The sequence below is a fragment of the Amborella trichopoda genome, chromosome 2, assembly GCF_054954075.1.
Source record: "Amborella trichopoda isolate Santa Cruz 75 chromosome 2, AtrichopodaSantaCruz75HAP2 v2.0, whole genome shotgun sequence".
Lineage (NCBI taxonomy): Eukaryota > Viridiplantae > Streptophyta > Magnoliopsida > Amborellales > Amborellaceae > Amborella > Amborella trichopoda.
Genome location: NC_142337.1, coordinates 31,919,485 through 31,943,237, shown reverse-complemented (window position 1 = coordinate 31,943,237; position 23,753 = coordinate 31,919,485).

Sequence of the window (23,753 nt, the reverse complement as noted above, 5' to 3'; positions counted from 1 at the left end):
CTGTCCCTTTAATGGAGTTGAATTGCAGGGTGGCCACATAGGAATAGCGTGCAACTCCTCCTGTTTCGCTCTTTCTCCTATAAATTCTTCTTCGAAAGTTTGTTTAAGCTGAAATTCGACCCTTTGGGGATTCAATGGAGGTGGTCCCAAAGCAATTTAATGCATCAAAAAACCTAGTTCTAGGTATAGGGTCCGTTTTATGGTGCAAGAGGCTGATTCTACCAATATTGGTACACAATCTGCACTGCCTTACATGTCAAAATGCGATGAAACTTAGCAGGAGACTTTTGAAAGTCCTTTTGAAGATCTTGACCAGTTTTGGGGCAATTTTGAGATTGTCAGAATTTCCACTATGTGTTAGGCTTTATTGTCCGACTTCTCCCTTTATTCTGCAACGAGGACAAAGGTGCGGAAAAATGTCTTCAAACAGCTTGCCCCACCGAATGTTGTTCTGCGAGTGAAATAAGAGGGACAACATTCGAAAAGGATGCTCAGACGTTTGAATGTAATGTACTGGTCCATCTGTGGAGAATTTAGGGGGAGAAGAGTCTTTTTGAGGGATTTGTAGAAGTCCTCACCCTCAAGGGACTATTTGCAATTTTGACAGCTTGAGGATTTTCTAGGGACCTCATTGGTCAGAATCGGGCCTATCTGGGGCTTCTGACTTGTCCCAAAGATCTGACCCTGTCGGCTAAGGGAAATTTTGGTGTGGTGACCTAGTGGGCCCCATCCTGCTAAGTCTAGTCGAGTGTTTTTTATTGGCTTGTCCCGAAGATCTAGTCCTATCAACTAAGGAAGGTTTTTGGCGAAGCAACCTCATGGTGAGGTATCACCCTGAAGTCTCTGGCAGGTTGGGTCCTGGCTTTGTCAGTTTCTTGTCTTCGTAATGGTCTTTTTAGAGGGATCTTTTGGTCATCGTCCTCACCCTCAAGGACTCTCTTTGTTTTAAGAGTTAAAGTGTGCGAGATCTTATGAGGCTCTCCTTATGGTGTGAGCCATTTTGTGTTGTGATTGGATGATGACAGTTGAGGATTTTATGTAGACCTTATTAGCCAAGATTATTACTGTTTGGAGATTGGGTGTGGACTGAGGTTGTGGTGGCACGTCAACCTGGTTTTTGTTAGTCCAAGCACCCTTTGTGGGTTTTCACTTGGATTGGGGAAGTGGCACCGTAAAGACAATTTTCATCAACCTCCATTATTTTGAGGCTCTTTTACTCATGATATCGCGGCCATGTCCACCCTTTTCATCCGTTTTTGCTCATGGTGCCCTTTTGGGGTTTTCACCCTGCCCAGGTTTTTATTTGTGGAACTCTTTTATTCATGGTTTCATGACCATGCCCATCCGTCATTTTCACTCATGGCGTTCCCTTGTCCAGGTATACACCATGCTCATTTTTTTTGTGAATGCGTGTTTAGGGTCATGCCTTCGAGACATGTGTGAAGCCTTTTAACGTCATGCGGCCAAGACATCCACTATAATTTAGGGTCATAGAACTGGACAGTAGTGGTGATGAATGACAGTCTGTTGAGGCCATGGAGTGAGTATGGTGGTGGTTTTGACTCAGTTTTGGGAGATGGAAGATGCTACCCATGAAAGATGGATGACGTGTGAATGGTGGGTGAAAAGTGGTGACCCACTAACTGACAACGAGTATGGATGGTGGAATTGTTCACGTTTTATGAGCATGGGTGAAACTCATTAAGGAATGATGGATTATGGTAATGAAGTGAATGGATTCACTAGGGAACTAATGACCGTGGTGTGCACACACAAATGGGTCGATTAGGGAAGGTGTGCGTGAAGATGCACGTAAAGGGCATGTGCGTAAATGTGGGGGCATCTTTAAGGTCATGTCTCCTGGACCTGGGCAAAGTAGTTTAACTTCATACGGCCAGGACGTGCACTATGGTTTAAGGTCATATAGCTTGGACCGTGGTTATGTAGCTTAAATCATGCAGTTTAAGGTCGTACAACTAGACCTCTGCTATAGTATAAGGTCATATAGTTTGGACCATGTAGTTTTAGAGTCGTGCACTTGGACAATGCCTGTGCAATTTAAGGTCATGCAACACGGACCATCGCACGGGCCGCCATGTAGGTGAAACTCCATGGGGGATAGGTCTGTGGATAGCGATATGACTCCCTGGGATAAAAATAGCCAAGGCAATACACAAGCAGGGAGCTTTAGGTTAAGATCAAACTTGACTGGGGATTAAGAGGGCGAGTATGACTCCTTGGGGATGATGGGTAATGGTATGCGTACAACTCTACTGAGAATGACAACCTAGAGTGAAGATGCAACCCCACTAGGGGTTGAAAGGATAGGAATGTCCCTAACTCCCTGGGGATAGTGGGTCGGAATATCATGTGACTCCTACTGGGGATGTTGGTGTGAAATAGACCCTCTGGGGATTGAAGGGGTAAGTGCAATGCCCTTTTTTTTTTGCATACACCTAACTCCACTGGGGATGTTGATGAAATACACCTAACGAAGAGGTGGTCCATCTAGTTAAAGTTATGGGTATGAACAATTTGCCACGTCATGCATTACAGTTTTAAGGTCTTGTAGCTTTGACCATGGTTATGCAGTTTAAAGTCATGCAGTTAGGACCATTCAGTTTAATGTCATGCAACTAAACCTTTGCTACAATTTAAGGTCATGTAGTTTAGACCATGGCGCTAAGCCTTTTAATGTCTTGCGGTCAGAGCGTGCACTATGGTTTAAGGTCATACAGCTGGACCATGGTCGTGCAGTTTAGAGTCATGCAACGAGGATGATGCAATTTAAGGTGATGCAAGTAGACCTCCACTACAGTTTAAGGTCATATAATTTGGACCATGCAGTTTAGGGTCGTGCACCCAGACCATGGCTGTGCAGTTTAAGATCATGCGGCACAGACCAAGGCTATGAAGTTTAAGGTCATGCAGCATTAACCTAAGGCTATGCAGTTTAAGGTCATGCAGCATGGATCATTGTGTAGGGATAATGTGACTCCATGAGGAATAGAGTCATAATTGGGGGACTTGAGTCCTTAAGGAGTGAGGTTGTGGTGCAGGGAATGAACTTCCTGAGGAGTTCGAACAATGGTCCGGATGGGAGTGCCATGCCATGCGCATGGCACTAAGTCTTGGATGGCGCACACGACATTAGACCTTGAGTGAAGCACATGGTGTTAACGACTTGGTGAGGCGAGCGGCATTAACTCCTTCACGAAGCTCGCAGCGCTTGCTCCTTGATGAAGGACGCGGTGATAGCTCCTTGATGAAGCACACGGCGATAGCTCCTTGAAGACGCGTGCGGCGATAGCCTTTAGGCGAAGCGCACGGCAATAGATCCATGATGAAGCACGCGACGATAGCTCCGTGATGAGGCATGTGAAAATAACCCCATCAGGTTCTGCCGTGGAGACTGATACTCTTTCCATTGCAACGGCCTTAGTAGCACTTCCTAGGCCTAGCTTGAGTGGGTTGCCCGACATAATGATGGACATGATTTGTCTGGGCATGCAAAAGCTAAATGGTCTACCCCATACTGAACTTAATGGTGCAATTTAGCAGTTGAGGTGGGTCACCCTTGCAGGGGGAGTACCAGAGATCATCCCTTTCTTTGATGGCGTCGTAAATGAGCTAGAAGGGTGGAGAACAAAGGCCTTGCACGAAGAAGCAATTACGCAGTGGATGGAGGGCTCGCAGTTACCTCCTTTTAAGTCCTCACTCAAGCGCTACTGTGAACTAGTAGAAGATCAATTGCAACAAAAGGATGCTGCAGTCTCCCAAAGATAGGACCTCGTTGAGGTGGCCATCGCCCGCCACCGCAAGGTGATGGCTCTGAGGGCGAAGATATTAGAGCTGACCCAAAAACTTGCCAAGCGGGAGAAGTAGACTGCAGCTTGGGAAGCAAAGGACAAGGTGCTTCTTAATAACATTTTGGCCATCGAGTACTCTTTGGAAGAAGGGACCGCCTTGATGGAGCATGAGGCGGAGCTGGTGGCAGGGGGGTTGAAGGGCGAAATCGAGCGGGTGAAGGTATCAGCTGCAACATACAAGGAGAAGAGCAATGAAGCAATTGATCGATTTTGACCATGCCTTCTTTCTCTTTTTCTTTTCATTTCTCTTATTGTAAAGAAAAGAAGCTGATAATTCCCTCTTGATTTATGAATGAAACAATTCTTTTCTCTTTCTTGTGCGGCATGAATTTTATTCTTCCTTGTCTTTTTTATTGCTTTGTCCTTTCACCGTGTGAGACGAAAAAGGATAGCCCACTCCTTACTTCATCTTCTGACAACTTGCCATGGCTTCACTGACCTCGAACGGGGGAGCAGTTACTTCCTCACCCCTCAGTGTTTGATTGGACAGGGGCTCATAATTCATCGCTCTCATGATTTGCTGAGCATGTTTGCTATAAATACTCCAATTTGGGGGAGCCTTGGCTTCGATTCGAGGTGCATTTCTTTTGAGCTCGTCATAAGTCTTAGTCTCAGAGACATACTCCTTCAAGTTCTTTAAAGTGACGTGCATAACCTCCAACTAATTCTGGAGGCTATGAAGCTCACTTCTCTGCTCTTTCATGAGGTCTTGTTCCTGAGAGCCGGATGGCTAACTCTTGTCCACCTATACCTCTTCGGGAGCCTCTAAGAGATGTAAGACCATCTCTTGGCCGCTAGTGATCCCCTAGTTCAAGGAGGATGGAATTTGGAGTACCTTCCTTTGTGGTTGGTGTGCCAATTCTGCTTCTAAAAGAGTGATGAGGACATGCAAAACCTTTTGCTGGTCCTGCATAGAGGTGACCCTTGGTGCTGAAAGGTCTTCCTCTAGAGCTTCCTTAGTCTCAGAAGTTGCTTCTATCTCACCCTTTTGTACTGAAAAATTAGAAGTAGAGGGGGAAGCTTTGTCTTTGGGGGATGAAAGCATGACCTCAAAGAGGTGGCAAGGTAAACTTAGGTAGATAGGACTTTAATGGAGGATCCTTCCTTGTCTTTCCTCTTCTTTGAACATGTTTTTAACCATTGGCCCTAAATCTTCAACATCATCATGAGACGAGGGTCTTGTCTCTCTCACAGGCTTCCAATCATCATCCTTTGACTTTTATAGTGCTGGAAGGTCTGTGAAATAGTACTTAGCATCGACATAGTGAGTCTCGGCTACAGGGAACGACCTCTTATCTGTATAGACCGTGTACTGTCTCCCAACTCGGCTATTCTTGAAGCATTGGTGGAGCGTGGAAGGAACCACCCCATGATCGTGAAGCCAAGGGCGGTCGAGGAGGACATTGTAAGACATATCGGTGTCGATTGCATGAAACTGAGCGTAATCATTGAGGTCAGCAATCTTGAAGCGAAGATGAACTGTCTCAACCGGATTTTCTCCTGATTGGTTGAACCCTTGCACGGTGATGTGGGTAGGAGTGTGGTCGTTAGATCCTAACCCCAATCGAGTGAGGATCCTTCTTGGGATCAGGTTGACTACCGACCCTTCATCAAATATGATCCGGTTGATAAGGCAAGCATGTAATTCACCATTCACGAAGAGTGGGCGATTGTGAAATTTGCTTCCCAACTAAAGGTCATCTTTCAGAAACGGAGATTGCCAAGCACCCACTCAGGATGGCTGGGTCAACCTCAATAGGCTCCACTTCAGTCTCATACACCTCTGAGTTATAAATAGCCTGCACTAAGGCCATACAATAGTCTCTAGGCAGCAGAAGGGCAACATAGATACTTAGAATGGCTGGAAGATTTCTCAAGTGCCCAATTACGTCATATTTCACTCTATCCCCATTAGTCTTCGGTGTTCCCGATCCAATCACTGGTGTAAGTGGTAGGGTAAGTTTAGGAACAGGCTTTGGTTGAGTTTTGGTTTGTGACACTGGCTAACTTTGTTGTTCAGCGGGTGCGGTCTGAGTTGATGGGGAAGTAATAGGGATTTGCATTAGGGATGTAGAGGTTTGAGGTTGTGGCTTAGGAAAAAGTGAAGGACCGGGAAACTTGAAGACCTTGAACTTTTAAGGTTTGAGCTGCAGCTTCTTTCTCGATCTCAGCTTCATTCGCCCAGTGCAGGATGGTACTTTCAAGATTTGCACCATATGGGAGGCCTCTTTGGAAGAGGAGCTTGAAGATGGCTCGGTTTTGGCTCGGACTGCCAAGGCGTCATCAATAGTCAAGAATCCAACTACCTAGGCTAACATGTTTTTTAGGTGCTTTCGCTGCGACCTACTGATGTTGGTACCTTCGAGGTCTCTGTTTAGAGTGTCGCAGTCATGGCATTGCCCAGCTGCATTTGTGGAAGAAATAGAACAGGAGGGAGGAGAAGAAGAGTTACAATGTTCTGAGAAGCTTTCTACGTCATCACCAGAATTAGACGTGTGCAGGGGTATTTTAGGTCTTGCCCCAGCTTTGACCGTTAGGGGGTGTTTTTAGTATTGTCACTCACATTGGACGAATCCGGCGCTATTGGTGACTCAGGGACGTCCGCTTGATTGGATGATAGGATAAGGCAGGCTGTGCCTGGTTGAAGTCTTGTATGGTTAGCAGTGGAGGAAGGGGCTTGAGAAATTCTTCCTCAACTGGTGGCTGAGGGATGTGGTTCTTTTGGTGAGCTGACCTAGGTTCTCGTCTCCTTCAGGATCCCTGAGGAGGTGTTTGGTCCGCCCTATCGGGTTGATGAGTGGTCCTAGCTTGGTGGATTGCTTCACGCTTCAAGGATTTGAGCCCACTTCGCTCATGGTAGACTTCTCAGGGCTAAGAAGTCGAGGGCTCTGAAGGGACCAGTGTAAGCTCATAGGGGACCTGTAGCGAGGTTTCCTATTAAATGGGAGCAATGGCTTGGAAGCATTCTGTAGGACGACACAAACAATGTGGCCTTTCGGTACCTTCTCTGCAACTACAGCTTCGAACCCAGAGCATTCTTTCAGCTCGTTATACTTGGTGATATAAGCACCAAGAATTTTCTTATCCTTGGGCAAGACGTGTCGACTGCCTAGCAGGTTTGGGAGTGACGAGACCCTGTTGGAGCATCGTCTCGAAGAAGGCCTACAGAGGGTCTAGCTCAATGCTTCTTGGGGCCGGTGTCGGGAATTCTTCTAGCACTAGTGGAAGAGAGACTTGAGGGTGTCCTTCTGGGTTACCATGAACTTCCTAACATTGCTGCATCTTCTTTGCCAAGAGCTCATGGAAGCAGGTGCATTCGCTCAGGTCGTGGCCTCGTGTGTGGTGATACGCGCACCAGAGGTTCTCAATTCTTGAAGGCAGGAACTTTGGCTACATTATCGTCTTGGGCGTGACGAGTCCTTCTTTGAGCATTATGGAGAATAATGTATGGATGATAGCTGGTGCCTCGTCACCCTCTTGGATTGTCACTATGTGAGAAGCCTCAGTTGCCCCAAACGCTTTCTTTTACTCTACGAGCATTATCTGGCCCTTGTTAATATGGGCTTCGATTGTGTCTTTGAGCTTATAGCAGTCCTGAGTGGGGTGGTCTACTTTCCTATGATAGGCAGAATACCTCTCAAGTGTCTCCTGTCCAGCTTGTTCTTCAGTGTTGACCTCTGGTAGCTGGATCATGTTTTGCTCCATTAGTAGTCGAAGCTGTGCAGGAACCCACTCCTTGTCAAAAGGATAAACCTTGTTCTGGTGCTAGATCTAGTAGTTACTTCGATTAATATTTTTAAGAGGCAGGGCCTGTTATAGGACTGCTACTTGCCCCCGACCTGAGATGTTTGTGCCTTGGAGTGGTCTAGGGTTTAACGAGGTGGCATTCTTAGTGTCAGTCACGGTGACAGCCGCACTGATCACCAGTTTTTCTAGTTGCCCCGATTGTTGGAGCGAGAGTTCGAGCTAGAGGGTTGCTGACGAGATCCACCATGGTGCTTAGATAGATCTTCTATATGAACTGCTTTAGAGATTAGCTCTAACATGGAGGGTGGATTGGAAGCCTCAACATGTAGAGCGATCTAGGGTAGCATATTTCGTATGTAGGTTTGAACTGCTTCTTTTTTAGTCATGGGAGTGGCATGAAAGGTTGCAAACTCTCTCCATTGGGCGATGAACTTGTCAACTGGCTCACCAATGTCTTGAGTTGAAGTGACGAGCACGATGGTCTCCACGTTTCTCTGAACTTCGTAGTAGCATTGGTGAATCAACTGCTCCATTTCTTACAATGTGTGCACCGACTTTGGAAGAAGCTAAGCATATTACAGGAAGGCTGGCCCTTCGAGAGTCTTGACGAACTGAAGGAGGAGGATTCACCCATCAGTTGCCGTCTCTCAACAAGCCGCTTGGAAGTGAGCAGTATGCTGGTGCGGGGATGTAGTACCATAGAACATGGGGAGCTTCCCTTTTTGATAGTTTGGGGGAAATGGCACTTAGTCGATCTACGAGGGATATGGCTTTTGATAAAGTGATGCCTCTTGCATACTCGCAGCCTTGTTCTTGAGACTGTGGGTCACCATGACATCTATATCTGCTCGCAAAACCGTGCGAGAAGTAGACCTGTCTTGGGACACCTGTGGGGGAGTTTGCCTGGGAACGATGTCTTCACCAGATGGGGGATCGGTCTCTGGTGAGAAGAAGGGGACCTGTAGGTTTCTAGGCGTTCTATCTTTCCGAGGATGGACTGCATCATTATCTCGAACCTGTTCATCTGCTCTTCTTGGGCATCGTCCAGCTCGTTGATCACCATGACACCGACCGTTTCTTTTGGAGGGTCAGAGCTAGGTGGAGTAGTGGACTGCTAGGGTTGGCGAATCCTATGTGGCAAGTCGGTCTGTAGGGGCTCAGCATGCCCCTACTGGACTAGAGCCTTGTACGGCGACCTTGTGAGTACTGGTTCTCATTGGTCTTGGGACCGTGGCTTTTGGGCAGTGATCATCAAGCAATATTCTTAGACCTGCCCAAGTTCTGAAATTTGAAGAAGGAAAAACAGATTATGAGAGTGGAGGTCACCAAGGGTGGGGAACTCAACTGCCATAGAGGCTTCTCTGGTCAGGATCTGTAGGCCTCTCTTATTCTTAATCTTGAGGAGGCTGTGGACTCCATCATAGAACCCTTCCTGAGATTTAGACTATCTTGATTTTCTTGAGCATGAGAGGGCTATGTCTATTAATTGGAGAAGAGAGTGGGGTCCAAGGACAGAAGGCAACTTGGGTTTCTGCCTTGGAGGATGGAGGCCTATGTCCAACATCAGACCGTTACCTCGAATTCCCTTATGGGGCCCCGTGTGCATGTCTGATCCGGGGTGGCTGACCCAAGATGCTACTCTTAGGAAAAACCTTTGATTACCAGGTCTTGAGGTGCTTGCCTGGTGAAGGGAGAGTGATAGAATAAAGTGCTGGTTCATGACTCCGCTTGAGTCAGAATTAGGAAGGAACCTGCAAAGACGGTGCATGTGCACCTTTTGGGTTAGCCGTCCAGGTGCCTTGGGGGTCAGCTCCGGTTTGCTCAACTGGTTCGACCTTAAGAGGTCGAGACCCACGTGCTTGTGTCTGTGAGGGACCAGGTAGGAACCTATCTCTCACAAAGTGAAGCTATGTGTGGTGAGAGGGAGGACAAAGCGGTCGGCCCTCGTGTGCTCGAGCTGACGCAAAACTGGCGTTGCCTCGAGCTGTGGGATGCATGATGCGCATAGGGTTTTGCTCGAGAAGGCCCAACCTTAAACATGAGTTCGAGGCAGCATAAAAGTTGCCCTGAGGTGTGGCTTGAGTGGTTGGATCACAAGCCATTTGGTTCGGAGCAGTGAGGGAGTTCGGGCGGTAGCCTTTTGGTGACCCTCAGAAGCTATGGCAACTCGCTTGCCTTTCGCAAGAGTTGACAGGGTAGCCTTCCGGCGTACCTCAGCAATATGATTGGCAAGGGACTGGTCAGTAGCAGGGTGCATGTTGTGTGTAGCAACAGATGTGCGACCAATGCAAGGGGCCTTGGTGGAGGGTCTACCAGGGCGAGGAAGCAGGGAGTCAGGGACATTTAAGTCCCTTCTCGCACCATCCCAAGAAAGCACCTGGGAGCCGGACTGTGAGTTCTGACTCAAATGGAGTGTAGGGAAGGACGCAACCTACGACGGTCATGAGTGCGAGGACGAGAAAATCCCCGACTCGGATGAACGGGTTCAATAACCCAGATGCCATAGAAAGTAGTGCAGAAAGTAAAAGGTAATACTGTTCAAACAAGAGCGAGTAGATGAAGGGGTAATAAGTCCACAGTGGAGTCGTCAAGCTGCTTAGGTGCTTCGATCTCGTGTCCCCTAATCTTGGTGATCGAGTGACACGTGTCTCGGGTGCGAAAGACCCAGGACCTGAGATCGCTCTCTCGAGAACCTCATTCACAGATCAAGGGCAGGTGTCCAACTAGTGAGAGAGGAATATTCAATGTGAGATGGGGACCAACCTCACATTGGTCCGTGACTTACTCAGGCTGACTCGCGCAAGCGCTCTCTTAGATCATGATGGAAAGCCCCCCACCTGCTTCAGTTAGTTCGAAATCGCCTCCCTTGACCAGCAATCTCCTTGTTCTCTGCACAACACTTTTAGTGTTAATTTGCAAGACAAGTGGACTGAAGGACCTATCCTTGTCTTAGGGCAATGCACCTTCATATGGATGAGAAGGTGAGAAATTAGGGTGATAAAAAGAAGAGAGGACTCGACAAGGGGATGAGGCTGGCAGGATAGCTAGACCAGTACAATGACCGACTCGGAGTGGTAGCAAGATGGGCACGGTAACTCCGACCAGTACGACGGCAATACTACTCGAAACCACGGTCGGCATGACTGTCCTAATCTGGTGCGACAGCAAGACGGGCATGATACTCAAGACCAGCACGACTGCAATAATGTTCAACATCCAGATCACTATGGCAACGCTAGATCGAGTCTACCCTCAGCCAAGTGAGAACGAAAGAGAATGAGGAGAAGGCATGAGACGGCAAGGGAAGGAAGTCCCGACGGCACTAGACACCACTACTCATGGCAAATGGGGGTAAATAGTGAACTACAGGCAGCATTAGGCATCATCATGGGCAACACGAGAAGGCAGCACGTCCCTTCATGGGCAGCAATAAGTTCTTGAGAAGCGCACAACGATGGTCGTGATGCAGCGAGGAGCTTGCGCACGACGATAGGAACCGAGAGCACGGAGGAAGCTCGTGGACGGCGATAAGTATGAGCGCAAGAAGAAAACTCGCGGATGGCGATAGGCACCGAGCCTGCCAAGGGAGCTCATGGACGACGATAGGTATCGCCAGGATCCTTTACTGGCAGCAGTCGACATCGCCATCTGTGATAGGTAGAGGAGGCGAGAGAAGCCAGCGGACGACGACAGGTATTACAACAACCCTTGACGGGCTGCGATGGGTATCTTCCTCTATGATCGACGCGCAATAGGGTGAGACCCCTACGGGAGACAATAGGCATCGCCGCCTGTGCTTCACGCGGCGAGGCAAAGAGGAATGAAGAGGAAGAGATGGACACTCGCACATGGTGCTGCCATCGCCATGCATGACCGGTGAAGCCGCAGGAGGGGGAAAGAGGGGAAGAGGCATGCACGACACTGCCACTGCTGTGCATGGCCTCCGAGAGAAGCTCAGACGAAGGCGAAGAAGAAGAAGAAAGAAAAGAAGAGAAAGAAGAAGAAAGGGAAGAAGAAAAGAAATGAAGAAATAGAAAGATTCACCTTGAGCTTAAGGATACCGATCCAAAAGTTTCTCTTTCCTTTATCTCTCTCTCTCCAAACGTGACCCAACAATGAGAAGAAAGAGGAATCTTATTAAACAAAGTTCTCCTTAACGAACAAATGACGAGTCTGCATACAATGGTAGTATGTGGTATATATAGAGTTGTGCCCAAAGATGGGTGCATTGATCAAAATTAAACCTAATTGATGGAAATTAAGATTTAACTGAATTAAGAGAAATAGGAAAATAGGGTACCAAATGACAGATTTGTCCCTTCCTAACAATTTGTGGAATTTCAAAACAGTCCCTGTGCTGCCCTAAAACGTGCGTGATTTTTCATGGATGATCCGGGGTTGTTTTGATGTCCGTTTGATCGAAAGATGATTATTTTCTTATAGGGCTCGGCATGGCAATCGATTTGATACCAACTTTGAGCCACGGATTGTGTTTTTAGGCCATGATCGTGCGACTTGAAATTTGGATGAATCTTGAAACTTCGGATCGATAGTGTGCTTGTTCCTTGATTTTTTCTATGATTTCTTCACTGCATCACACTGAGCATGCCATCAGGATCACTTGGCAACAAACGCAGCTCCATTCCATGTTCGGACAAAGATTTTGCAATTTTGAAGTTTTGGCCAGAATCTGAAATTTCGGCGTCGAAATTTACAGTCACTTCATTGGCTTCGAGTACAGAATCCGACCGTTCATCATGTACGGGGTTCGGATTAGAGAGAGCCCCAAACCTTACGCACATTATGGAACTGGTGTCACGTCGATCGAACTCATACGTGGCATGATTTGGCCGCTCGAGCAAGGTACGATGCTGCTGATTTTCCTGCAACTTTCGTCAGGGATCAGCAACTTCTCTTTGGATTTTCTTCGTGCTTGGGCATCATCACAGGGCGTGCCACATATCGAAACATTCGTCTCGAAGAGACGAACACGCTCCCAAAATTGGAGCATGATCCAACTCGGAACGAGTAAGATATAGGTCTCGCAAGTCATTCTTTGTGACTGTTCCTTTAATGGAGTTGAGTTGCAGGGTGGCTGCACAGGAATAACGTGTGGCTCCTTCTGCTTCCCTCTTTCGCCTATAACATCTTCTTGGAATGTTTTGTTTAAGTTGAAATTTGATGCCTGGGGGTTTTTAATCGTGTCGGATATAATGGTGGTAGTCCCATAGCAATTTGACTCACGGAAATCATAGTTCTAGTTATAGGATCCGTTTCAAGGTGCTAGAGGTTGATTCTTACGAAGATGTTTCTCAGTCTGCACTACTTTAAACATGTTGGGTTGCGGTAAAACTTGACAAGCGACTTTTGATAGTCGTTATGAAGATCTTGATCAATTCTGGGGCCATTATGAGACTGTCAAAATTTTCATTATTTGTTAGGCTTTAGTGACCGGCTACTCCCTTTATTCCACATTGAGGACCAAGGTGTTGAATAATGCCATCATACAGTGGTAGCAAGATGGGAACGGTAACTCAGACCAACACAGCAGTATTACTACTAAATGACATAACCAACATTAATCAGCCTGGCATGATGGCTAGGCTGTCGTGGCCGTAAGACGGGTACGGTTACTCAGACCGGCACGACAGCTGTCACACCCCAAGATTTTACAATACTGATAATCCTGAGATGTGACAGTCAAAACATATATACATCTCTTAATAGGACAAATTTACAGTGGCGAATTCTTACAAAGTAACAAAAGAAAGTTTAAGCATAACTACAATATCTTCCAGTGTTGATCCTGACGAGCACTCAAAATGAAACCGCAGTTATCCTGAAAAAAAATGTTTACCATAATTTGATGAGTTTGGCTACTCAGTAAGTGATCATCATAATCCTAAAAATAATCATGGTTGAAAGATATCAATATTTTCAAAAAGGAAATCTATTAACAGAAATGCATTAACAGTTTCACTTTCAAAAATTCATAATTAAGTATAATTCGAATAAGTGAAATGCGTACAACATTTTAACGGTAGTGCATAATTCAAAGGATTTCACAAATTACCCTACTGGCGTCCCAAGTAGGTCACCTATATACCCTATCAGCGTCTTGATGGGTCCACTTAATCCCTATCGGCATCCCAGATAGGTCCACTTAATCCCTGCAGGTCCACTTATACCTCATTGGCGTACCGGATGAGTCTACTTAATCGCTACCGACGTAGTGGATAAGTCCACTTGTACCTCACCGGCGAACCGGATGAGTCCACTTGCTAACTTAAAGTATTTCTAAATTTCTTTAAACATTCGAAAGCAACAATATCATGTACTCAACATATCACTGAAATTATTAATATGAATTTGACTGAAACCATTAATAACAGTCACTATCAATAACATTTCAAAAATAACCAGTCAAATATTTTGGGCTCAGATTTAGAAAGGTAGCAGTTCGTAAAGACATTCTAGCATAATTTCCAATCTAATATGTATAGAAAAACTTTTATAGAAATTCAAGAATGCAGAATTATCACAATTTTCGGGATGTCAATTCGCAAATAAACATTTCACAGACAATGATATAATCAATTGCAAAAATATCAGTTTTCAAATAATAAGGCAGTCATTTGCACATGAAATTTACAATGTCTAAACATTCAAAAACAGTATAAAGAAATCTCACAATTTTACTAAAAGCAGAAATATCACATTTATTTCTAATAATTTTACAGTATCTACACTTTTCTAACAATAGACAAGAAAAGTAAATAAATTTATTTCTAAAAATTTACAGCATTTAAAATTTCTAACATAGATAAAATAACACAATTTTATTAAAAAGATTACTTTTCAAAATAATGAGGTCTCTTGCACATAAAATTTATCGCGCCTAAAATTCGTGATAATAAGCAGAAGTAATTATTTCATTTCATTTTTAAAAATAAAGGATTATTTTTCAAGATAATGAAGTCACTTACCTAAAATATTTGGGTGGGAGCTTCCGATAAAAATTCGGCAAGAAATCTCACTGCATTTCGACTGGAGAGCGAAAGATCTCAAAAGTTTTCTAGGGTGGGAGTCCTCACCTTTCCGAATTTAAATTCTTAAGACATATTATTATATTTTTTATTAAGCTCCACCTCATACATGAGGTGTGACGATATTATTAAACGTGAAACATTTAAGCACCACGTCAACTAAAGGACGTGGTAATGAAGGGAAAAAGTTAACAAAAGTGGTGATGGTCCCTAAGGACCATAATACTTATATGGACGATCACACTATAAAGAATTATTTATTTATTTATATTTTTTTTTTTGAAAGTTTAGGATTGTTACAACAGCATTAGTGATAGACGACAAGACTATTGCGACAGTGCTAATCTTAACCTATTTAGGTGAAACAAGACAGGAAGAAAGAAGAAAGAGAAAAGAGAGGAAAAAGGGAAAATAAAAGAAGAGAGAAGGAGAAGAAAAGAGAAGAAAGAGTAAGGAGAGAGAAGAAAAGAAAGGAAGAGAGAAAAAGAAGAAGAAGAGAAGCAGAGGGTAGAAGAAATAAGAAGAGAGAAGGAGACGAGAAAAAGATGAAGAAGAAATAAAAGAGAGAGGGAAGACAAGAGAGAAAGAAAGAAGGGAGAAAAGAGGATGGGAAGAGGGGATAGAAAGAAAGAAGAAGATAGAGAAGGAAGAGGGAAGAGAGAGAAAGATAAAGAGATAAGAGAAAGAAACATAGACAGCGATGGGGTTTCACCATCCATGATAGGAGAGAGAAGAGAAAGAAACATGGACGGCGATAAGCTTCTGTCGTCCATGGTAAGAGAGAGAAGAAAAAGAAACTTACATGAGGATGGGTTTCTGTCGTCCATAATAGGAGAGAGAGATGAGAAAGAAACATGGACGACGATGGGCTTCTGTCGTCCATGATAAAAGGAAGAAGAAAGAGAAAACATGAACGACGATGGGTTTCCACCATCCATGACAGGAGAGAGAGAAGAGAAAGAAACATGGACGACGATGGGCTTCCGTCGTCTATGATAGGAGAGAGAGAAGAGAAATAAACATGGACGGCTATGGGCTTTCGTCATCCATGACAGGAGAGAGAGAAGAGAAAGAAACATGGACGGCGATGGGCTTCCTTCGTTCATGACAGAAGAGAGAGGAGAAAGAGACATCGACAGTGATGCGCGTCCACTGTCCATTATAGGAGAGAGAGAAGAGAAAGAAACATGGATGGCGATGGGCTTCCACCATCCATGATAAAAGGAAGAAGAGAGAGAAAACATGGACAGCAATGGGATTCTGTCGTCCATGAGAAAAGGGAGAGGAGAGAGAAAATAAGGACGGTGATGGGCTTCTATCATCCATGATAAGCGAGAGAAAACATCGATGGCGATGGGCTTTTGGCATCCATGATAAAGGAAGAAAGAGAGAGAAAACATGAACGGTGATGAGTCTCCGTCGTCCATGATAGAGGGAAGAAGAGAGAGAAAACATGATCTGCAATGGGTTTCTGCCTGTCCATGATAGGAGAGAGAAAACATGGATAGCGATGGGCTTCCACCGTCCATGACAAAGGAAGAAACTAAGACAGAGGCCCAGCCCGTCACTCAGGTTAGGTCCCGTCTCACTGTGTGTGTTCTAGAGGAAGACTTCATGCCCAGCGATAGGCTCCATCGTCCATGAATGGCGAAGAGAGAGAATGGAAAGAAGAAGGAGAATGAAAGAAGGGAGAAATTAGAAGAGAAAGGGAAGAAGTTCACGAGAGAGGGAGGAAGGATTAGGAAAGAATGAAGGGTGAGTAAGGAAAGAAAAGAGTGAAAAAGAAGAAAGAAGGAGATGCAAGACACGCACGACGATGGCCCACTGCCGTGCATGTTGAGAGAAGAGAGAGAAAGAAAGATGAAGAGATAGAAAGACAAAGATGAGAGGTGGAGAGAGAAAGATAAAAATAAGAGAAAGAGGAAGAGAGAGAAAGAGAGATGCGAGGAGGAGAGAGAAAGCGAGAGTTGAGAGGAGGAGAGAGAAAGAGAGATGCGAGGAGGAGAGAGAAAGAATAGGAGAAAGAAAGAGGAGGAGAGAGAAAGAGAGATGAGAGGAGGAGAGAGAAAGAATGGGAGAAAGAAAGAGGAGGCGAGAGAAAGAGAGAGATGAGAGGAGAGAGAAAAAGAGAGACGAGAGGTGGAGAGAGAAAGTTACTTAACCGAAGGGTACCAAAATTTTTCATCTCTCTCCTCTCTCTCTCTCCAAGACGTGCCCATAATCTCAATGTAAAAATCTCAAATTTTAATCATCAGCGTGGAACCTTTAACAATTAGGTTTAACATGTATTTATAGAATCGAGCTCAAACATGGGTGGATGCCAAAAATCTAGCCTAATTGGTGATAATTACAATTTATTTGAATTAAAAAAAATCTAAAAATGAGTGTAAAATAACATTTTTACCCTTACCCCACAATACATGGAATTAAAAAACAATCCCAGCTGCTGCCTTAGAATATGCGTGATCTTCCATGGATGATTCGGGGTTGCTCCAGTTCTTGTTTGGCCGAAAGACGATTACTTTCTCGTTAGGCTCGGCATGACGATCGATTTTATACCAACTTCGAGACACGGATCGTGATTTTAGGTCACAATCATGCAACTTGAAATTTGCATGAGTCTCAAAAACTTCTGATCGATAGTGCGCTCGTTTCATAAAGTTTTTCAGTGATTTCTTAGCTGGATTTCACTGAGCATGCTATCACAATCGCGTTGCAAAAAACAGAGCTTGATTTTGTGCCGGATCCTAAAATCCAACAGCCGAAATTTGCAGCACCTTTATTGGCTTCGTGTGTAAAACCCAACTTTTCACAATGTGTGGGATTCAGACCAGACAAAGCCCTATACCTTACGCACACGATGGAACTAATTTCATGCTGATTGGGTGCGCGAGCGTCGAATTTTCATTGGAATGAGGCGTGTCGCTGCTAATGTTTCTACAAATTTTACCACGAATCGTGAACTTCTCTCTAGTTTTCCTCCCTACTCAGGCATCTTCACGGGGCGTAAGACATATAAAAACACTTGTCTTGACGAGACGAACATGCTTACAATATTTGAGCATGATCCGACTCGTAACGAGTGAGATACAAGTCTCTAAAGTTGCTGCTCGTGATTGTGCGCACCAGTCTCTTTTAATGGAGATTGGTGCTGGGAGGACGCATGGGAATAACGTGCGGCTTACTTGTCTTTTGCTTATAACTTTACCATGGAGGGCCCGATTAAGCCAAAACTTGACCGCAGGGGTTTTCGACGGTGCCGGATCCAATGGCAGTGGTCCCATAACCATTTGATGCTCCGTTAATAGAGTTCTAGTTACAGGATCCGTTTCAAGGTGTTAGAGGTTGATTTTTTCAAAATTGTTTCATTGTCTTTACTGCCTTAGACATATCAGATTGCGACGAAACTTGACAGGTAGCCTTTTGAAGAGCTTAAGAAGATTGTAACCCATTATGGGGAAATTCTAAGACTGTAAAAAATCTCAATGTATATCAGGACTTTAATGACCAACTTCTCTTTTATTTCGCATCGGGGACCCAAGGTGCTAAAAAATATGTTCAAACATCGTGGTCATATAAGACCACAAGGAAAGGAAAGAGAGAAGAAGAGAAAGAGAAAGAGTGATACATGGACGACAATGGGGTTTTGTCGTCCATGAAAGAGGAGAGAGAAAGAGAAAGAAAGAGAGGAGAGAAAAAAAGAGCGAGGAGAGAGAGGATGAGAAAGAGAGAAAGAAAAGAGAGAAAGAGAGAAAGAGAAGAGAGAAAGAGAGATAAAGAGAGAGAAAGAGATTTATGCTAAGCCCAAGGGTACCAACCCAATTTCTCTCTCCTTCCTCTCTCTCCCAAAACGTGACCCAACAATGAAGAAAAATCGAAATTTTATTAAGCCAAGTGGTGGCCCTATAATAATATAATGTGATATACATAAAATTTTGCCCAAACATGAGTGGATTAATCAAAATATTCCCTAATTGCCAAAAATACACTTTTTTGAATTAAAGGAAAATCAAAAAATAGGGGCAAAATGACGATTTTACCCCTACAAAAAAAACATGAAATTTCAAAACAGTCCCTACTACTGCCCTAAAACGTGTGTGATCTTCCATGGCCGATTCGGGGATACTCCAACATCCGTTTGGTCGAAAGATGATTTCTTTCTTGTTGAGCTCGACATGACGATCAATTTGATAACAACTTCGGACTGCGGGTCGTATTTTTAGGCCACGATCGCACAACACGAAATTTGGATGAATCATGAAAACTTCTAATCGATAGTGTGCTTGATTCTTTTTTATTTTCTTTGGTTTCTTTTTTGAATCTCACCAAGCATGTTGTCACGATCACATTGCAACAAATGCAGATCGAATTCATGCCTGGACGAAGATTTCACAATCCTTGAGTTTCGGTCGGAATCTGAAATCTGGCGACCGAAATCTGCAACAACTTTATCTGCTTCGCTTGTGAAATCCGGTTGTTCATCACGTACGGGGTTCGGACCAGACAAACCCTATACCTTACGTGAGGGAATTGGTCTTGTGTCGATCCGTTGTGCGAGCACTGCGACATAGCCCCTTGAGTGAGACGTGTCGCTGCTGAATTTCCTGCAACTTTTACCACGAATCGCTAACATCTCTCTAGCTTTTCTCTTTGCTCAGGCGTCGTCACGTGGAGTGCCACATATCGAAACACTCATCTTGGCAAGATGAATACAGTGACAAAATTTGAGCACGATCCAACTCAGAACAAGAAAGATATGGCTCCCATAAGTGACTGCATGAAACTGTAAAAAATAGTCACAATTAATGGTGATTTGGTGCATGGAGGGCGCAAGGGAATAGTGTGCGACCTACCCCTTTTCAGTCTTTTACCTATTACTTTGTCCTTGGTTGCCCGATTAAGCCGAAACTTGACCCCTTAAGGTTTTCGACCGTGTCAGATCCAATGGCGGTGGTCCCACAGCTATTTGACATAACAAAAATAGAGTTCTAATTACGAGATCCGTTTTATGAAATTGTTTCTTTGTCTGTACTGCATTATACATGTCAGATTGTGACAAAACTTAGCAGGTGACCTTTTGAAGTGCTTAGGAACATTTGCACCACTTTTGGGACAATTCTGTTACTGTTAAAAATTACATTGTATATCAGGGCAGTTTTGACTAGCTTCTTCTTTATTCCGCATCAGGGATGCAAGGTGTTGACAAATGTGTTCAAACAGCTTGCTCCACCGAGTGTTGTGCTTCGAGAGAAGCGAGAAGGACAACATTTAGAAAATTTCCTCAATTTTATTATTATTTTTTGTCTAGCCATAGGACCACGTGAATGCCGAGAGGATATCTATGCAAATGCAATGTTGTAACTAGGATGCTCAAACATTTGGATGCAATGTATAGGCCCATCCGTGGAGACTTCCGGGGAGAAGAGACTTGTTGAGGGATCTTGTCAAAGTCCTCACCCTCAAGGGACTGTTTGTGATTCTGACAACCTGAGGATTTTTTACGGACCTCGTTAGTTAGAATTAGGCCTGTCTGGTGGCCAAGTGTCATGCTTAAGGGAACTTCTTCCCATTTGTTATGGGTTTCTTTGTTTTGTTGTTTGTTTTGGATGGTCTACTGAAGGGCCTTCTATTGGGGGTCGTGTTCTTTGTGCACTAAAATGTCCTTGCGAGTAGGTACCTCATTTTTGAGGTGGCTAGCTTTGGGCTCAACCCTGCTTTCTACAGAGCAGTTTTGACAAGAAGGATACCTCTCTTCTTCATTTGAGGTGACCCCTGAGGGCTCAATTCTATTTGCTACATAATAGGTCCAAGGTGTGGCTGACTTAGCCTTCTTAGGGCTTTTTCAACATCTTGGAGTGCATTAATGCCCTCTTGGGAATGGTGCTCTTCTTCATGAGAGTTTTCTTGTCTTTTTGGTGAGTCTTCAATTCTTCGAGTCCTTTTATGGATGGACTCAAGCAGTCGGAATATTTTCTTGATGCTCGTCTTTTTGGGTCCTGGTATCAAGGCATTTCGATATCAGGGATTTTTCTTTTGAATGCTGGCTGAAACCGTCTATAGAGGCAAATGCTGCATCAACCTGCTTATTGGTCTAAGCACCCTTTGCAGTTTTCAACTTAGACTTGGGAAGTGTAGCCTCAAAGACGGTTTTCACCAACCTCCTCTTGTTTTGGGGCTCTTTTACCCATGACCCTTCGACTATGTCCAACCTTTTCCTCCATTTTTACTCATGTTGCCCTTTCAGGTTTTCACCGTGCTCAGGTTTTTATTTTCACAAAACTCTCTTACTCATGGTTTCATGACCATGCCCGTCCGTCATTTATACTCTTGACGTTCCCTTGACCAAGTGTACACCATACTCGTTATTCTTTTTTTTCTCTTTTTTTTTTTTATAAAGGCGTGTTTAAGGTCACTCCTTTGGGACCTATGCGAAGCCTTTTAATATCATGCGGCTAGGACATGCACTATAGTTTTAAGGTCATACAGCTGGACCATGGTGGAGATGGATGACAGTCAGTGGAGGCCACAAACTGAGTATGGCGGTGGTTTGACTCACTTTGGGGAGATAGCATGAGGCTGCCTATGAAAGATGGATGATGTATTGATGAAAGGTGAAAAGTGGGGCCCACTAGCTAACGACGAGTATGGATGGTGAGATGGCTCACCGTTTTGTGAGCGCTGGTGAAACTCACTAGGGAGTGATAGATGATGGTAATCATAAAGATGGATTTAATGGGGGTTTGATGAAGATGGTGTGCATACAATCGAGTGGTTAGGGAAGACGGGCGTGAAGATGCTCGTAAAGGGCATGTGCGCGTGTGTGGGGGCATGTTTAAGGTCCTGCCTCCTGGACCTGTGCAAAGCAGTTTAAGGTCTTGCAGTCAGGACGTGCACTATGGTTTAAAGTCATATAGCTTGGACCGTGGCTATGCAGCTTAAAGTCATGCAGCCTAGACCTTGCAGTTTAAGGTCGTTCAACTAGACCTCTGCTACAATTTAAGGTCATATAGTTTGGACCGTGGCTGCGAAGTTTAGAGTCATGCAGTTAAGACCATGCAGTTTAAGGTCGTGAAACTAGACCTCCGCTACAGTTTAAGTTCATATAGTTTGGACCATGCAGTTTAAGGTCGTGCTCCTAGGAAATTGTGTGGGTCACCATGTAGTTGAAACTCCATGGGTAATAGGTTTGTGGATGGCAATCCAACTCCTAGGGGAAGCATGCAACTAGCTTTACGAGGAATCATGGTGCCTTCAGGGCATGGAGGAGCCATTTCAGTGGGGCTGCCAATAGGGGGAGTGCGGCTCACCCCATCCAGTATTGGGGAGAGGCTTTCCTCGAATGAGAGTAACAAACTCTCATCAACAGTGAGAATATCTAGTTGAGAGAGACTACGGGATGCCACATCCTTAGAACCACCAAGAGGGGGCGGGAGTCCATCACTTATCCAAGATTCTAGGTTGAATCCCGATCAAGGTCGGGAAAGGGTGAACGACAGCAAAGTCCCATTCTTTTTTATGAGATCAATCTCAACAATGAGCTTTTCATCTCTTTGAAGTTGCTCAATAGTATCGGTTCTCTTTTCAGTTTCATCTTCGGAAGATGGGATGTCGAGGTTGACCTTGAGAGTAGCTGGTGGATCATTCTCTTGCATCATGGAAAGAAGAACAATCCTTTCATAGTTCAAACTTTCCACCACCAAGGGATCATGGGCAACGCCCTCGGTGGGTTCGACTTCTGTCTCATTTATGACATCAGGACTGCCCCGCAGCGGTACTTCTCCACTTAATCAGAGTCTAGGGCAAACTAGTTCACGGCCATGAGTTGTCTCGAGTTCAGTCTGCTTAAAGATGCCTTTGCTCTCGATGCCCCAACTTGAAAGGAGCTCAGGAGTTTGATCAGATGATGGCTGAACTTGCCAATGATTGATGGGGTCACTGGGGTCAGAGTGGCTCTTTGCCCCGTCTGGAGACTCGCCATTACCCAAAGTCAAGCTTGGATCTTTATAGATAACCGGCATCATCATACCCCGATCAAACTTTCTAGTGTTTACCTCATGTCAGCCTTTTCCAGCATCATCCGCATCAAGGGGAATGAGAGGGGAAAATGGGTTTTCCTCATTGGAAGGGAAGTCTTCAATCACTTTCTTTCTTTTCCCCCTTAGATGGGCTTTCAATGTCTTGGTCTCCCGACCCCATTTTCGAGCTCGACCATGATTCCCCTTCATCATGGGCAGGTAGAACTGTTATCGAGCGAAGGCGAACTATTCTTCCAACCCATTCACATAATTTCCCTTGGGACTGGGTGGAGTGCTAGATCCGTGCATGTGGGCACAGTGTAAAGGTGTGCTTAGGAAGGGTGGGGGGATCAACACGTGTGCACCCCTTCCAGATTCGGGTGACCTAGGGTCAAACCGAGATCGAGTACCATGCCCAGCCTTAAGAGGCCCGGTGTCGTTAGCTTGTGTGTGTGTGATTGAATGGTCGTGTAACTATCCTTAACAGAGTGAACAGACAAGTGCCGAGAGGTGGTACTAGGAGGTTCCCCTTCGTGTGCTAGGGGCAGACGCAGCAACAAGGCTGCCTTGAGCGATGCAGTGCATATGCAAGGGGTGTGCAGGGGTAGGTTCAAGAAGACCGAAACCCTGATAGTGTCTCGAGGTAACCTGAGGGTTGCCCCGAGTGGTGCGATGTGCATGCAAAGGAGGTGCAGGGCTTGGTTCATTCGAACCCTGAGAGTGTCCCTAGATAACCTGAGGGTTGCCCCGAGTGGTATCTAGAATGGATGGTCCACTAGCTTTGGTGAGTGTGTGTTCAGTGATGGCTTCCGAGCTGCCTCCTCCCAGTGTCGAGCATCTTGTTACAAGGGCTCGAAGGGGTAAAGAACGAGGGTAGCCTCGCGGCGACCCACAGGAGCAACGACAGATGGACATCCAATCGTGGGAGAGGGAAGGGCGGCCTTCGAGCTGCCCCGACCAGTGGGATCGGCAAGTGAGCTGTCGGTAGCAGGGTTCATGCTATGTGTGGTGGCATGTGTGCCACCAATGCAGGGTGAGTTGGCAGAGGGTCCACCATTGTGAGGAGGTAGGGAGCG